Source organism: Cyanistes caeruleus, chromosome 2 (assembly GCF_971803275.1).
Source record: "Cyanistes caeruleus chromosome 2, bCyaCae1.hap1.1, whole genome shotgun sequence".
Classification (NCBI taxonomy): domain Eukaryota; kingdom Metazoa; phylum Chordata; class Aves; order Passeriformes; family Paridae; genus Cyanistes; species Cyanistes caeruleus.
This window is the reverse complement of record NC_141702.1, coordinates 82,671,661-82,682,835: the sequence shown is the minus strand read 5'-3', so window position 1 is coordinate 82,682,835 and position 11,175 is coordinate 82,671,661. Positions and strand designations below refer to the sequence as shown.

The 11,175-nt window shown below is 54.0% G+C and overlaps 1 long non-coding RNA gene across 1 annotated transcript in view; it reads left to right on the top strand.

The window, feature by feature from the left end:
* Nucleotides 1–2,515: 2,515 nt before the first annotated feature.
* LOC111927560 (uncharacterized) overlaps nt 2,516–11,175 on the top strand; it is a 46,768-nt gene continuing 38,108 nt past the window's right edge. The window contains exon 1 of the long non-coding RNA XR_015283582.1: nt 2,516–2,648. This is a non-coding gene — a long non-coding RNA (uncharacterized LOC111927560). The remainder of the gene's footprint in view (nt 2,649–11,175) is intronic.

The window sequence follows — 11,175 nt, the reverse complement described above, 5'->3', positions numbered from 1 at the left end:
CCAGGGTGTGGCACCCTTGCACTAATGCGTCCCCTATCCCAGCCTGGGTGGGACACATGCCACACATGGTCACTGTGACCCTCACACCTCACATGTAGATGCAACAAGTGGACACCCTGTGGGGTTGGTGGCGTGCAAAGAAAGATGTTTTACCCCAGCCCCTGCAGAGACCCTAATGCTTGTTCCTTGGAAAGCAGAAATTCATCCTTCTGGCAGGAGGTGAGCAAAGCCAGGGAGAAGCGGGTAAAAGGCCTTGCTGTGCAGTAGGGAGGACTCTCTGAAGGGCTTGAAACCCATATGGATGTTCTTAGGAGCCTCCCATCTGTTGGGGCATTATTATAGCAGCCCCCATGCCATGTGCGTCCATAGAGCAAGAGGTCTTGTGCACTCATATGAGCCTGTGGCATCAGCTAGCAGTAAATTGAAATTCTTTTCCTCTTGGACACGCTGGGCTGAATCCATGGGCACTTATGGAAACTGCTGGGACGCATGTGTGCTGCTTTATTGAGGTATGTAGCATTTCACCCCTGCATGGTGGGTAGCAGGAATCAGGCATGTGCCCGGTCTGTGGCTTTTCCTTGCTCCCGTCAGCTTTGCTCTCCTAAGAGATACTGTGTGCCCCCTCCCACGCAGCACCTCGATCCCCATCCCCATCCCCGCTCCCCGTCCCTGCAAGGCGGGAGGCTGCCACAGGGTGTCAGGCGGGTGCCGGGCTGCCTTCCCACGGAACCGGACTGCGGGACCGCCGGCTGCCGCCCGTGGGACCGGGGGTCCCGGCGTGCCTGGGGAGCACGCCTCCGGGAACTGCGAGTGAGGGGCAGGGCTTGCTCTCCCGACAGCCCTGAGCGCGCCTCTCTCCAGGGGAAGGGTGGCTTCTCTTCCTTTTCCCACGTAGGGAGAGAGATACGTTTTCCAGGTGCTGCGCGAGTTTTGCCTGGTCTTACAGAGGAGGGAGCTGGTGGTCTCTAGTCTGGAGCACCCCAGCTGAGATGAGTTATGCTGGGCCTCAGCGCCTGGCTGCGGAACGCAAAGGAAGGCTGCCTGAGGGGAACAAAGGGCCTTGGGTAGCAGCACTAGCGAGCAGGGAGTGTTGGCAAACACGGCTGCCATTGCTCCGGGAAGAAAGCAGCTGAGCAGGGGCGTGGGGAGACACTGAGCTCAAGGGGCTGTGGGTTCCTATCGGGAAAAGGGGATCGGGAGGTTCGTGGTGCTGAATCTCCCTTGGCAGGCACCTGCTGGACCTTGAATCAAGTTCAGTTGTGCTTCTCCCAGCTCTGCTTTGTGGCTGCACTGAGCGTGGGGGGGAACCCATTTTTCCCACTGCATTTTCGTGGTGGAGGCGGGGGAGCTGGTGCAGAGAGAGAGCAGGCTGGGGAGGATGCATCAGTGAGTGACGTGTGATGGTGGAGCGAGCAGTGGCCCAGCCTCACTCAGGTGCAGTTCTCCGTGCTGCGCCTCACGTACAGAGACGCTGTCTATCCTCCAGCTATTTACCACCAGCTCATTTTGCAAACTGCACTCAAAAGATTTTTTTTTCCCCTCTCTCCCTCCCTACTTCCCTCCCTCCTTCTCTCTGTTCCCTGTAGAGATGCTCAGTGTTCCCCATTCAGCTTCAAGCACAAGGTCTTCCATCTGCACAGGCATTGTACACGCTGACCTGCAAGCAGGTTCTTTTTGGCTTGTCCAAATTCACTCCCTTTCCCTTCTCCCACTCCATCGTGGCTTTAGTCCTGGTGGGTGGAACTGTGGTGAACAAAGAGGGAGGCTGGTGTGAGCTGAAATCCTGCAGGGGGACACCTGGCCAGAGAGCCTGCTACTCCTGCTCACACACACCCATGAGCCTGGAGGTCTGGCCCCTGCTGCCCTGCAGGGCTGCTCACTTCCCACTGGGTTGTGGGGTTGCCATCTTTACTGACTGGGGATAACTATCCTTTGTTACGGGAGAAGAAAGAAGTTTCCTTCTTTTCTTTTTCTTCTTTTTCTACGGGGGAGGTAGGGAGGAAAGGAGGAAAAGGAAGTCATGCGGGAATGGGGAGAGTCCCCCGAGGTGGGAAGGCACAGGAGTTTATTCCTGTGGGGGGCTGGTAAGGGATCTGGAGTAAGACCCAGCCAGGGATTGCCCCATTGTGTGTTGAGGAGGGAGAGTAGAATACTACAAGGAGAGGGCAGTGGGAGTCTCGGCCCTCCCCACTGGGGAATTGGAAAGGGATTGATGAGGAAAAGGGGCTGCCCTCAGTGTCTCTTTCTGGAGGGGGTTGCTTGGCCCTGGGGGGGTTTCTTCCTGAGCAGGGATTATGGCTGACTGCTTCACTCACCGTTCTCCTGGTGGGTATGTGCTGCTTTAATATTTTTTTTTATTTATTTACTTTTATTTTTTTTTTGAAACCTAAGGCCCATGACTTGTCTTAGGCTTTTATATCCTGTCTCCCCCGTGCCGAGAGAGGGCTTTGTGGTTTTTAAGGAGGTGCTTGAAAACACGAGCTGGGGGTTCCCTAAGGGTGGGAAACCAGACAGCATAGGTAGGAAACTGATGTCTCTGTTTTCTGATTTCTGGCAGGTTGGGCTGACCGCTCAGCTCTTGGCCGTGCTCACCCCGAGGGTGGCGAGGAGACCACCCCAAATACAGCTGGGGCACACCTGAGGCTGGGGTAAGGGGCTGGACGGAGAGATCCCAACTTGGCTTTAAGGGCAAGGACAGGACTGCCGTTCTGCCCCGTGGGAAGTCTGTTATGGGCTTCGGGGACGCCGCTGGGACGGAGGCTGGCGGTGGGGCCGGGACCCGCGGGCAGAGGCCGGGGGTGCGGCCGGGTGCAGGGGGGCTGGGCTGGGGGCTGCCCGCGGGCCGAGCGGAGAGGAGGGCCGGCCGTCGCACGCTACGGTAGGTGGCAGTGCCGCCCGGATTTTATGAATGGAAGAGGAGGAGGGGAGGCAGATGGATGCGGGGAGGTGGTGGTGGAGAAGCGGGGGGCGGAGGGGAGGGGAATTTTCTGGCTGTGCTCCGGCCTCCACCTCCGTCCCCCTCACCCCTGCGCCAGGCACCCTCCCCCCGCCTCTGCCCGGTTTACATGTCGGGCTGCACGTTGCCGCGGCCGGATCCAGCAGCCAGCAGCGCTGGCAGCCGCCCCGAGTCAGCTGCTTCCCCGCGAGGAGCGGCGGGAGCCGAGCGGGGCGGGCGGCGGGAGGCGCCTGCGGTGCCGCCGTTAAGGTGTCCTCAGGGAGATGGGTCCGAAGCGCCGGCTCCCCGCGCCCCCGAGCTCCACTGCCCAGCTGGACTTCGGGCCCCAGCGTGGCCCAGCGCTGCTCTCCACGAGCCCCTCGGTGCCCTGTTGGCAGTCTCAGGGTCGAGGTGCTGGGAGCAGGCTGGGCTTTGTGGGGCACAGCCTCCTCGTGCGGTCAACAAACTCCCTGCTCCCTGCTGCCCCTTTCCATGCCCGGCCTCACAGGGCAGCGCCGGGGCATCTTCTTCTGCAGCTTCTTTGTGCCCTGGGGCAGGTAAACAGCCCCGCATCCTGCTCTCCAATGACCCATCACTTGCATCAGAATACCCTTTGGCGGGGAAAGCCAGGAGAAGAAGCTGAGTAACTCCCTATTCGCTATTTGCTGGCAGAGGCAGGAAGCGAGGTCTGTCTGATGCTTTGATATAAGGAGAGAAAAAAGCTCCTTTTTATTGTTTGTTTGTTTCTGGGGCCTCGGAGGCTCACCTGGGACTATGCGTGTTGGTCATTTCCAGCTGGATCTGGGATTTCCCACTGTAGGGACCAGAACAATAGCTTCGCCGGCACAGATGTGGGACGGGTGACTGAGCGGAAGAAATGAGTGCACGCAGCCCCACAGCTTCCGTCTCCCCCGGGCTGGGTGTGGATCATGCCTGCCGTGCACCACGAAACAGCCCTCGCTGTTCCCTGGAGATAATGAGCTGGGGCAGTCGCTGCTTTCCTATCCACCCTGCCCATTCTGTCACATGGGAAATAAAATTTCCTTCAGAGGCAGATTTGTCTGCCTGCATTGGTGAGGTTTCTTTCTGGGGAGCGTTGGAGGTGCAGAGCTACTCGGGCAGCTCTGGCTGAGACTGAGAGAGGTGCTTCGCCAGGAGAGAAGGTATAACATGACTCTTCCAAATAGCACACTGACCCAGTTCCTGCTAGGGGTACCTAGGCATGTGCCACCCCCATGCCACTGTGCCAGAGCAGAGCTGTCCTGTGGTCAAGGCCAGGGACCCTGCAGAAAGTGCCAGCACAGTGCTTGCAGTTGCTGGGCTCCATTTTTCAGCAGTACCCACCTGGGCCAAGGATGGTGCTGCAGCACTGACCCCTTCAGCAAGGCCAGCTCTGCCCAAGGAATGGTGTCATGCAGATCTGGTGGTGCCTTTGGAACTGTTTGGGCACCAGTTCAGGCACATTGGTCCTGCTCTAGCCTGGATGATCCCACTTGCCTGATCTAAATTCCACAGTGGTTTCAGCAGGACACAGGGTTTTTCCCTGTGTCAGTCCTTGTCTGAACCAGTTAGATAGGATTGCTGTGTGCTGGGAGGTAGTTACTTTAAAAGGGTCTATGCTTCAGCGGCATCCTGGATCCTGCACAATCTTTCATCCAGAGGGCATGCAAGAGGAGAACTCTCCATCCAGTGGAGTGAAGTGCCCCTGGGGCTGTGAGGGGATGTGGGAGGAGGACAGGAGAGCCTGTGACATGGGTGCTTCCACATTGTGGTGGCCAGGAGGTCCCTGCCTAGTTTTGCACTTTGCAGCACCTCCAAGCTACTGGTATCCCAGGCCTTGATGGGGCTCAAGGCCAGGGAGGACAAGGCAGCACCTTGCCACGCTGTGTTAGCCTGGCTCAAGGAAAGAAGAGCATCTAAACTCCAGACAAAGCATGGAGCAGAGCCCAGCTGCTCAGCTGGGCCTGCAGTTTCTCACCTCCACCCTGTGACCAGCATTAGTTCTCACTGCTTGGCAGCCAGGAGCTCAAACGGTGCCTTGCTTGGACAAGCTGTCAATCCAAGGATTTTTGTTTTCATATTAAACCAGCTAAGTATTCAGAATCAATTCCAGCTACCACCATGGGGAAAGCTACTCCAAGATACATAAATCCCTGCCAAACCTGCCTGTGCTACCTCTGAGGCAGCAGTGCCGCTGCTCTGCGGTGCTGCTGGGAATGGGTGTGTGGCAGGGCTCTGACCCACTGTCCAGCACTCACACAGTGTGTGAGTGTGTCTCAAGGGGAGAGGATCTGTCTGCAAACCTGCCAGCCAGCATGCAGGGAGCTTGCCCTGATATCACTTTGCTGGGGGGCATCCAAATGCGTGCCCAGATCTCTTTCCTCAGGAAATGGTTGGAAAGAAGGGGATAATGTCTGTCTGGAGCCTCAGGTGGAGGAGAGCAGGATGGGGGAGCTGGTGTGCAACCCCCCCGTCCTGTGCTCAGGTCCCCATGGCCATGGGACCTCCACATCCATGCATGGGGCAGGATGAGACCTTACTGTGTAGGACAGCCACACATTCAGGCCATTTGCTGCGTGCCTGGCACTTTGTCTTGCTGGGTTTTCCCCATGTGGTTTGCGGGACCTGGAGCTTGTTGGCCTGCTGGGCACACCACACAGCATGTCCCTTTTCCAGGGTGAGCTTGTCTGGCTCTCCCAGTCCTGTTTTGGGAAGCAGGCATTAGGGTAGTACGCTGTGCTGGGCACGTAGGCCGTCGTTGGGTAGTGACTCCGAGTGTTTGGCCGTCTGATGTAATGAACTAATTAGGAATTTGCTGTCACCACAGCTGGACTCACCTGGCTTGCACGCTACAGCCGGGTGATTCTCACTCTGTGTGACAGTCCTCCAGCCTCACGGGGCACCAGGAATAGCAGCGAGGGGATCACATGGCCACTCTGGCTGTCCTCCCCTGCACTGCGACAGCCTTCTGGCAGCCACGCGTGCAAGTGTCATGAGGTGGATTCAGTGGCTGTGGAGAAACGTGCTCCTCCTTACCAGCCCCTGCTGGACAGGCAGGTGATGTATCTCCTGATTTGCTAGCAGCACACGTGGCTGGGACATGGCCCTGGCAGCAGGCAGCAGTGGTCATGGCACCCCTCCTCTTGGGGATTCAACAAAGATAGCCCATGGCAGTAATGTGACCAAATGCCTTTGGAGATTTCTCCCTGGTGCTTTGAAAGGATCCTTGTGCCAGGGAAAGAGCTGAGCAGGGCAGACCTGTGCTCCTTGCAGCAGGGAAGCGTCCTGCTGCCTGTAGAAGCATGGCTCTCTGCTTATACTGCCTCTGTGGTGCTAACAGCTGTGAGGTGGAATAGGCACAGCATACAAGGACTCCACTTCCCAAGTAACACACAATACAGAGAATCCTTCAATGCTGATGAATGATTTTTGTACCTGTCCAGATGCGCAGGTTGCATAATGGGCCTTGAGTGCTGATGCTAGCTCAGGGCATGCCAGCATCACTGGGTTTTCCCCCAGGCAACCCCTGGAAAGAGCCTACTCCCACCATGTGCCAGAGGCCAGTGTCTGTGAGTGGACATACTGAGAACCACCGTGGTGACCATGAAGGTGGGGGGTCCTGGTGAAGGCATGCTGGGCATAAGCAGAAATCAGCCACAGCTGCTGGAAGAGCCTCAGAGAGGAAAAGTGTTCAGCCCACGGAAAATGAATTAGCGTTGACGTTCACTGAACATTTGTTTTGATTAAGCAATGTGGCTCCAAGTTTCTCAGCTGTGGGGAGTCGGTCACCACAGCACTCACTGGATGTTTTTTGGTGTTGCTGTTCATGGCACTGGCCAAGGGACTGAGTGGTGGTGGGGAGAGCTGGCCCCACCCTCAGAAGCCTCCTCCTTTGCACCACACCTTCTCTCCCTGGTTTCTCCTCAGCCAGAGAGCTGAGGCAATGGTGGTTTTTCCTTTCCAGAAGTGGATGCTCTGGGTGATGCCCTGTCCCAAAAGGCATATGCAGCATTTGCAAGGAGGCCGTGGTGGGGCATCTGTATTGTAAGGACCTCCTGAAATTTCCTGTGGGTGCTGGAGATATGGAGGTGACAGGCAGCCTTGTCCCAGCTTGGTTCCAGCCCTGCTGGGATGGTGACACTGGTAGTCATCAGGGCATTGACTGTTCCACCAGCTTCCAAATGCAGAGTTTAGGAAAGGCTGTGTCTGGGCACTGTGAGCTGCTCTCCACTGCCACAAACACCTTGTAGCAGTTGTATGTGTGGCTCTGCCAGCTGGGCATGCAAAAATACCTTACAGGCATGGAATAAAACATATTTATTTCTTAGAAATCTGTATAAATTGGAACCATCTCCCAACAAGAAGTGCCGAGTTTGGTTTCCCGATGTAAAGTGGCAGCTACAATGAAGAAAAAGACAAAAAAAGGCTGGACCACCCACTGTCAGGGGAGAGAGTGCCCTGGGCCCCCAGGGTGTTTGGAAGGGGAACCATCTGGGCCCTAGGGTCTCTGCAGGTGGGACGCTTGCTGCCTGCAAATGTAGGGAAGGCTTCCTGCAATCCTCCACAAACCCAAGAGAGCCACCTTAAGAGCTCTCCCTCCATAGGACCAAACGGGATCCGCCAGGCGTTTCATATACCATATTCTATAGCCAAGGAAGCCTTAACAAAGAGCCGTATGCTCTCACGTTTCGCTTCAGGCTTCTCCCTGCTGCAGCTGGAGCTGAGTTTTTAAAAATCTTTGTGTCATTATTTCGTTCCTCTTTTGATTCAGCCATCGAGGGACAAGGAGATGCCAAACGAAAAGAATGGCCATTTAAACAGAACTAGATTGAAGAGGCAGTGTGTGCGCTGAACAACAAGTCTTTTTACATTTCATATGATCTTATACATGGGCTCCATTCAGTATATTTCCCCTCTGTTTCATTTGAATGTACAGAATTAGCCATTCACATCCTCTGGAATTACAGCGCTTTAACACTTCCATTCTGAGCTGCCTCCATATTTTGGGGGTTGGGAGTGTTATTAGCTCAGCTGGGAAAGAACAAGCTGAGGTCAGAGTTGGTCTTGCAGGCTGAAAACGAGCTTTTTCTTTTTTTGGAAAGTGCAAGATTTGGTGCATGATGACTCCGGTCAGAAAAATATACGACGATACACAATAGTGTGTATGTGCTGCTAGAACATGGATGGATCTACTTTCAGTGGAGGGGGTCTTTTTCACATTAATCCCAGTGAAATTATTTAGACAGAAAAGCAAGATTTGGTTTTTGGATGTGGGATTAGCTCTGCAATCACCTGAGGTCGCACGCGTGGCTGTGTCCTTCTGCGTGGCTGCTGCCTCATTGTCTTTTTGAAAGACAAATATCAAAACCAAATATTTACTGTGCTATTTACTAAAGCTCCCTGGATACTGATACAAATTTAGAAGAGTTGGCCCAGAAAACTCATTCAAACTGAGTTAGAGTCACAAGAGGAAAACCATGAGGGATGTGTACGTGCTGCTAATTCTGCTGAAAAGCTCTGGACCTGGCACTAGCTGCCCCAAGTAGGGATGGGACTGTGCAGTGGTATTGGTGAATCCTGCAGCCTACGCTGCCTTCCCTGAGAGTCCTGCAGCATTCCTGTGGTGTCACTTACACGCATCATCAGAAGGAAGAAGGCTGGCTTGGGAACATTTCTCTTGTGAATCTGCCTGTTTTCTAGATTTACTTGTCTGTTGGCACACCTCAGCCAGTGTCGTCTTTGGGGGGGTGTTCCCCCTTTCCCCAGCATTTACTGGGGAGTAAAGGAGGGTTCATTGCCAGACAGATGGGATGCCAAAGTGGAAATGATTCTGCAGACAGGAGAGAGCAGAACCCACCATGTCTCTGCTGGCCACTTTGCGATGCCTATGTGCTGCAGAGAGGTGCTTCCCTTGAGGGACCTGCAGCTGTGGACCGACTGGTCTGCAAGAACCAACATCCCAGAAGAAAGTCTCTGCCTCCTCTGCCATTCTTTCTTTGCTATATATTTAACTTTTTCTATCCATGGCTCCTGCATCATCATTTCCTCAGGCCACTTCATCTGGTTGTTGTGGAAATGAGGACAAGACGGCAAACAATAAACATAGGCCCCCAACAGGGCAAATAAACCCAGCAAGGTCGAGTGTGACTCTGAAGGCAGCAAGGCTCCCATTTTTCCCTGGCTTTCTGTAAGAAAAGGATTAGCTGCTCCTCAAGGGCAGGAGCACAGACCTGGGGGCTGGAACATCATGCTCTGCAGGGGGTTGTGCCAGCTGACTTCACTTTAATACACAGCATCTGCTTGACAGGGTTCACCTGAGCCAGGCACAAATCCCAAGTCCCCAGTCGACCCCCCCTGAACCAGTCAGACACAGCCAGGTTGCAGGCCTTCCTGGAGATCCCTTCAATCACAGCCCCCTGCCTTAATTTAACCTGGTTATTTATACCTTTTCCTGTGTGTGTTTAATTATAGCAAAACCTGGCAATATCGCTGTGCTTAATGGTCTGTTGGCATTTCCATTATGAGCCCAGACTGGAAGGGATTATATAGCCTAAGTGTTTGAACTGAGCCTCAGACAGAGACTTGGCATAGACTTGCAACCCAAATACAGAGATTTTCAATTGGCTAATGGCACTTTTGAAAAGGGAACATTTTTCACATGCTTAGGCTCTTCCATTTGCTTAAGCTGCCTTCCTCTGTTTTAAACTCAGCAAGCAAAGAGTCATAATTCAGCCTGTTACAGCAGTGACTCATGTTCATTGCACAGTGATGCCATAACCAGCTAAGGCAAGGTCTTCTGCCTTAAGAGGAATTACACACAGAGAAATGACTTGGGAAATTCAGCTCTTTCACTCACTGGGGTGACACCATCTGTGCATCCTAACTGCAGCTGCCATGGCCAGCATGAGTTGTCTGACCGCATCTCAGGCTGTACAGTGGAGACACAGAATGTCACTAAGATGTCCTGGACTTTGTGAGCAGCCAGTAGCACTTATAGGCCATCAGTTGTTTCATCCTCAAGTAGATGAATCAAACAGGATAGCCTGATCAAATCCTAAAAATGCTTTTTCTTCCCATCAGCTCTATGGGGAGTCAGGGGTAATAGGCTCAGGCAGCAGTGTCCACAGTGGACATAGTCTGACCAGTCACACTTGCTGGGAATCTAGAGGAGCTCCCATGGTGGGATGTGGTTCATCCATCTATCTCCACAAGAGTTTTCTCTAACAGCATGGAAGGCAGAGCAAGAGCAGGCAAAAAGCTATGTCTTCTTTTAATGCACAGGAGTCTTTGACACAGAAGAACCAAATGACATGATCTCCTAGTAGGTCAAAGAGAGCCTTTTCTGGGAGAAAACCTAGATCTGCACTGCACACTGATGCCTCTGCAGGGCTTCTCGTCCTTCTGAATGCATTAAGTAAGCAAGTTGATACAACAAGCAAGAGAATATCATGTTTTGGGAAGAGTTGTAAGTCAAGTTGGCCAGACACCAACAAAGAAAACTGGCTAGTGAATGAAGAGAGGCTTATAGCAAAGACCATGTGTTGCAAACAGCCTTTCTCTCCAGAAAGCTTGCTTTAGACCTTGGTGGAAGGTGTTCCTGTGTCCAGTGGAGAGATGGTCCATCCACTGCTGTCTCCAATCTCTTGCCTGTTGGAGACTGAGTGGAAGGAGGTGACTACCAAACCCTGAACTCAGCTGGAGAAGAAGCATCAAGGCCTAAAGCTGCTGCATTTGCAGGTCATACCTAGAGGGATGCTATGCAAGGTGCCCTGGCTGCTGCTCCCCTGGAGCTGGGGTTGCACTTCATTCCCCATCTCAGGGGTACCAGAGCTGGGTGAGCTCACCCAGGCTGTGCTAGACGGCTGCACCCCCTGACCTGGGAAGGGCTGGTGGGGACTGGACAGAGGAGACAGCTCTGTTCCCAGCAGGGCTGTCACCATGGGAACTTTAGGGACCGAGGCCATTTACGGTTGGTTGTAAACCCTGACTCTGACAGCAAAGCCTTTCTTTGCCTTTTCCTCTGGACTTGGCCCTGACTGTCTCAGAGAAAGCAGGCTCAAATTCTACCTCCGGCTGGCTCTGCACACACATCCCCTGGCACTGAGTGCTGGCCCACTGCGTGGGAGCTGCTCGAGCTCAGCGAAGTGTCCTGGCTGTCTCTCCCGGAGAAAGTGGAGCAGGCGCCTGAGGTGATGCTGAGCATCACAGGTTTGACAGCTCTGCAGACACCTGCAGATATG